We start from the raw sequence: 6,412 nt of genomic DNA, 5'->3' as shown, positions 1-6,412 counted from the left end.
AGGCAGGCGGCTCCCGGCGGGCGCGGAGCGGCCTCGGCGGCGGAAGCGGCCCGGCGCGCTGGGCCTCGGCGGCCGCCGCCGCCGCTGCATCCGCTAGGGGGAGCGGCGACCCCGCTCAGCGGCGGTGCTGCCCGCCCGCCTGCCCCACCGAGGCTCCAGCGGAACGGGATAATGTAAAATAAAGTAATGCTTTCTCGTTATTTAAAGGTCTTGGCTTTCCTGTGTTAGCCAACGAAATGTGAAACAAAGTCCAAAGCTGCCGTGTCAAGAGATGCTCCCGAAAATGCAAAAGGGCTGAGGAATTATAACCAATAAATCACGTACATGTTAAGTATATGGCATTATTGCAAAACCCACAAATCTCATTCTAATGTTTATCAACGGCAAAGCATATTTGAAGTATGGGTGGTAATTATCACTACTTTTGTTCTTTCGGGGACTTACCACAGCTGCAGACAGCAAATCTGGGTCTCTCTTCCAACTTTGAGGCAGTTCTCCAAGGCCTCCGCCCAGGCTGGGGAAACCTTTGCTTTCTCCTCCTTCAAGCTGGGCTAAAAGTTCATGAAAGAAAGCCTGTGGGGTATTGAACTCCAAATTCTTAACTGGGAAAAGATGCTGCTAACCAAGGGAAAAACGGTGATGCTCCCAAATCCTCAGTCAGTCCCTGCTTACTTTATCTCTTCTTGGTGCAGCTTTCGCCAGCTATGCTTTAAGATTCATGCTTCATTTCTCGCAAGGAGCCCCACAATTTGCAGTGGATGAGCAAAAACAATCGAGCCTTGCTGGCACGTTTCCGCCTTGCCATCTGATAAGTTACAAAGTCTAGTAACGGTGGTAAGAGAGAAGTTACCGGTGGGCTGCCATGACGAGTAGGAGCTCAGGGCAGCTCCAGGGTGGGAAACAACCGCCTGTCACACCCCTGTGAAAGGAAGAAGAGGCCAGCTGATAGACAGTCTGTTCCTGCCACAGCTGTGGTTACACAGGCAGCCAGTTGTTGACAATATTAGATATCAAGATATTTCAGTAAAGGAGCTCTGTTTTGGTCCATCTATGCCCATGAGGTGTTTGCCTATTAGATCAGCCAGTACTGTTTCTCTGCCAATCATTCAAACAACTAGCACAGCCTGAATGGTATTCTTGAGGCTTTTCTTTGATGTGAATAAACGTGGAACAGCTCAAGGTATTATTCTGGGGTTTCTTTGACTGAGTGCACGATGGAGCTTGATTTATCTTAGTGATCATAAGAAATCAATAAACATGTATCAATTATTTGGGAATGGACCACCTGGAATACTGCTCAGACACATAAAGCAGGACTAAGGAGCTTTTGTGGCTGTCACTAAACAAGTGAGACAAATCTCTTTTAGAGGGGTTTATAATGGAGAACTCTGCTAATTTAAACAGCTCTTCACAAATCCAGCAGAATCCTATTTGCTGTAACGGTATAAGAATCTGAGTATGAAGCAACTTTCAGCATCAGGGTATCATGGATCATGTAACCAGACCAGTGTGAAACCTTATCTTCTGTATTACTGCTTTTGTTTACACCAGCCCCAGTGATCTATTTAAAACATCTTTGTGGCTCTCACTGTTAAGTTAGAAGCCTCTAACATGCTTCGTTTGTTTTTGTCCATCTGTGTCCTGAAGCCCTTTTAGTGGACCCAAATTTCCCTCGTCTAGGTGTTCTCTCTTTCTCGGTATATTTGGATCCCAGGGGAGTCTTTTCTGTGATTTTTGCGCAGACCAACAGGCTCCTGAATCCATCTGAGTACTCCTAACAATTCTTCTAATGTGCTTTCAATAGGGACCCTATGGTGGCAACTATCAGATTGTTTTGCTTTACTTCTGCATTCAGCTCTTTTAGGGGGCTAAGATACTACTGGGTACTACTATCTGTCTCAGCAACTCAGTAACATGAATGTCACAGTCACTTTAACCATAATCTCAATAGTTCCTTTGTAAAGGTGCATACTGAATTTTCAGAGATGGGAACACTTTTCTTGAGTGATACAGAATTTTTAGCCTAAATTTCACCCTGTTGGTTTGTTTTATTTTCAGATGACAGCTTGCTGCTGTCAGTATTTGCTGATTCCAAAAAGGGAAGACATCATTTCACATTTATTTAAGTTGCACAGATGTGAGTATTTATTTTGACAATGAAAATGAACACCAAAGATGTGAACGTTTACCTCTCTCTTTTACTGCCATAGAGTGGTGAAGATTTATTTTCACAAAGATAAGAAAAGGCAGTAGAGAAAACTGCAGCTGCAACATCTTTGCTAGAAGTCGGACAAGAGTGTTATTTGTTAAACAGTACATGCTGGGAATAAAAATCAAGGTTTCAATAATATTTGTCCATAGAATTCTACCCAGACTGTGACAAAATATTCTAAACATTTGACAACATATTTCCCCATTGGAAACATACACCTATACTTTATTTTTTTTTTCCAGCATCAGGCCTTCACTTTATTGGTATCCAAGAAAAGAAGATGAAAACAAAAGGAAAGAATAAAACCCTTTTACAACAGATAAATGAAAACGACAGTTTATGAAGATAGACTGGCTCTGACAAGGAAGGAGAAAATAAGGAGACAGAAAGGAAGAAGAGCAAGAAAATCTTTCTGTTTATTTACCTTTTCACGCTCATGTTGTGGTACCTTCCTGCCATGTACCCAAAATTGCAGCACCTTTAAGCTTTTATGTTAAGATGAGCAGAGCTGTTATTTTCCAGACCTAGATGTGTGGGGAAAAGGGTTATTGGCCAATGGTTTCTGCTCTGGTGGTGAAGCTCCTGGTGCTGCACTCCTTGACCCATATGAGTCCAAGTACTCGGAGTTAGCAAAGACCTGCTGTTGCAGTAGACCCTGAAAGCATTAAGTCCTCAGGAGAGGGGCCGTTCATCAAGAATCCAGGATTTAGCAATTGTTCTTTGACCACAGATACATTGATAGAATTGTTTTGGCCTCACTAAATTGACTTGTGCTGGTGAAATTTTATTTCATTAGCTAGCTCTGAGCAGGTCTATCTAACCTTACCTCACTAACATAGTAGCAAAGAATTGATACTAATACCCACTGTTACACAATACAACTAGAGTTCATATGAATCACAAGTGCTGTAACTATGTGATTACCACTATTTTTAGAAGAGGAAAAAAATCAAACAAAAGAGTTTGTTATTTTTGGAGGTGAAAAATCAAAGAAAAAGGTTCCCTCGTTCCCTCACCTTTTTTCTTTTAATTTGGTACATTTCTATATAACAAAAATGAATATTAATGATAAGAACTGCAAATAAAGCACATTAGCAAATGTGAACAAAATAATTTAACTTCAATAGGTGCACAACAAATGAGGGACTAGGGTCTTAAGCATAGAATCAGAGATGAACAGAAATAAGAAGAGGAGCCTTTATAGCCTTTCTATGAGTCTAAATTACTCAAAGGACAGTACATTACTGAGCTCAGCCAGAAAATTATTTGCTGAAATTTACTGAATTCTCATGGTAGGTAAAAAGGTAATATCTTGTGGGGGCACAAATGCCAACTTGTTATTTTTGACTCCCAAGCAAACATTTGTTTAATTTCTATATACTGTCTTGAACAGCATGTTAGCATTTGTAAAAAGGGTCTCTGAAGACAAAAGCAGGATGCACACTTGGAAGGATCAACTCCTAACTTAATGTGTGATTAGTTTTAAATACATGGAGTAGATGTAATCCCATAATGTGATGATGTATGCTCTCTGCTTTTCTGCTTTCCCAGACAGTGGGGATATGAAAGCCTGTGAATCCCCAAGGAAAGCACCTCTCCAGATTCAGCCCAGCCTCTGGAGACTGGGATGTTATTCTAGGTGTGTTACAGTGAAAAGCTTTCAAGGAAAGATGTGTATAGAGGTATCTGCTGCTTCATCTTGCCAAGGTGTCACAGGTTTTCTCTCTAATTGTACAAAAATCCCTTTGACTTAAATTGACTTGTTTCTTAGAAGATAAGATTTGAGAGTAAATACAAAGAGTGGTAACATATGACCTCTGAGAAGAAAAGAAAGCAGGAGATTAGCTTTTAAAGACTGTATGGGAATTTCAGGTACAGAACAAAAGATGAGGCTAAATCCCCCTTTCAGGCTGAAATGGGTAAGAGTAGTACACAAATGATCCTGCATATAATGCGCTGAGTACACTTACAGAGTCACGTTCCAGAAATACATTGAAAAGTTGTCAAGAAGAATGACTGATTTAATGAACTGTGTCAACACATTTGCAGGAAGCACCAGATTATAATTTGCCCTGCCTTAGTCACTTTTTAAGCAACTGAAAAATTGCTTTTATGGCAAGTATTAAACTATACAATGTTATCGACTTTTAAGATACAAATCTATTTTGAACAAAATTTGCCCAGTTCTGCTTAGCTGTACTTTAGACATTATTTAAAAAAGAATGCATTCACACAACTAGGAGATAGTGTCCTTTCTGCATGTTTTGCCTGAAGGCTTTAACTTGTTTTGACCCACCCTTTCTAATTTTAAAATCTTTTTTTTTCTTAACATTTGTTTAGCTATGAGGGAGGGCAAAGGAATTCCTTTATCACCCTGGAAGGGTAAAGCACCTGAAGCTCAAGGTTAATAAACACATTTTGAGCAGTTAAAGAGGGAAGTCTTTTATTGCAAGTGGACACAGTGAGGCAACTAACATGAAGTGTAGGAAAATACACGGCTGACTGGGAAAACACATTCAACTTGATAATGGTTAAAGAGCTGCCCAACTAGGTCTCTCACTTCATATGTGAAACTTGCTGATTGTATTATTCAGCTCAAGATTCAGATCGAGGTGGAAGGGGAAGCAAGTAACTGAACTCTCCCGAATCCTGCTCACTCTGCCTCCTGGATGGGCCCCCCACAGCAGGCTGTGCCTGTGCTCAATTTTTGTAGGGGTTGCTGGCTGCTCCGATCTGACCCCCGCCCTGCAGTCCTGTGTGCGCTATGGACCAATGCAAAGTCACATATGATGAAAACCCTACTTTCAAGAATCAGGTGATGCTGACAGAACAGATTTCATTAAAAACAAGAAATTCTGTGAGCCAACTATCGAAGCCTCATTTGCTATGGATTTGTGTTGCACTAGTGCCTGGGAGAGTCAGCAGAGGTTTTTCCCGATGGCTGGGTACTTACCAGGCCTTCCTTCACAGTAGATTATTATAGCTGTATGATGTGAGCTCATATTGCAGTCTCTTACTGCCGGGCCACATACACAGTTCTTCCCTCTAGCTGGTGCATGCTTTAATGAAACTTGTTATAATGTTATCAAGACCTCCCCTCACTCAGAGGTCACTGAAACTGGTCAATAGCTACTGATCCATCTGGGGTCGGTTCTCCTGCTCTCATTTCCTCCACCTCATCTGGCTTCTCTCTCTTATTGGAAAGCTAAGGGGACACTCAGGAGCAGGTGTATCCTGTTTTTAAATCTTACTGTCTAGCACGTTACAATATCAAGAGACTTAATCTTCTGTTGGCATCCCATCTGTGACTGACAATTCAGTTAGCCTTCACCCCGCTTGGAGGCAAGAATATGACTTAAAGAATGGAGAAAGCTAGAGTGTTCCAGAAATGGGCTAGTATCCTAGAGTTCAGGGAATCTCTGCAGAAAAAACAAAGCAATGGTTGTCTTTACTTTTCTCAAAAGATTACATATGGAATAGTGAATAAGTTCAAAATGACTCAATATAAATATTAATAAAGGAAAAAATATAGGTTGTAGGATTCACATAAATTTAGCAGGAAGGAAGAAGTCTTAATATTGGAAATCTGTAAGCTTAAACATACAAAGAAATACGTAAGAGCTGACCATGGTGTTGGGGGTAGATCCTACATAGGTGGCCACTGCTAACTCTCAAAGCAGCAGCGAGGGCCCCGCTGGACCTGCCACTGAAAATCTCTCAGCACACACATTTCAACAGCAGAGAAACGCAGATATTTCTTTACGGTTTGATCGAGGCTGCATCTAAACACGTCCACCAGCATCTGCACCGTCAGTCGCCTCGTCTCCAAACAGAACAGCTCTGCCTCGGGTCTAATTTTGCTGCCCCGTGGTTAGTTCTGCAGACCGCCTCGCAGCACTTTCGGTTCGTGACCGCTTCCTTTAAGGAGTCTCATCACGCCGAGTACCTCAGCTCGGCAGCCAGCCCCTGTCCCCACTGCGTGCCCGAGAGCAGCGTGGCACGGCGGCCACGCGGCTCCTCCTCGGGGGGGACCCGCGCGCGGCTCCTCCTCGGGGGCGACCCGCTCGCGGCTCCTCCTCGGGGGCGACCCGGAGGACCCGGTGTCCGGCCGCGGGGGGAGAGCACACGGGCTCCTCCCCGGGGGACGCGGCCCCCTTACCGGCCCCCCTTCCCGTTTAACGCCGCACTGCCCGGCCGGGC

Source organism: Apteryx rowi, unplaced genomic scaffold, assembly GCF_003343035.1.
Source record: "Apteryx rowi isolate R43461 unplaced genomic scaffold, aptRow1 scaffold_246, whole genome shotgun sequence".
NCBI lineage: Eukaryota > Metazoa > Chordata > Aves > Apterygiformes > Apterygidae > Apteryx > Apteryx rowi.
The sequence above is the reverse complement of the archived record's forward strand: the minus strand, read 5'-3'. Positions refer to the sequence as shown.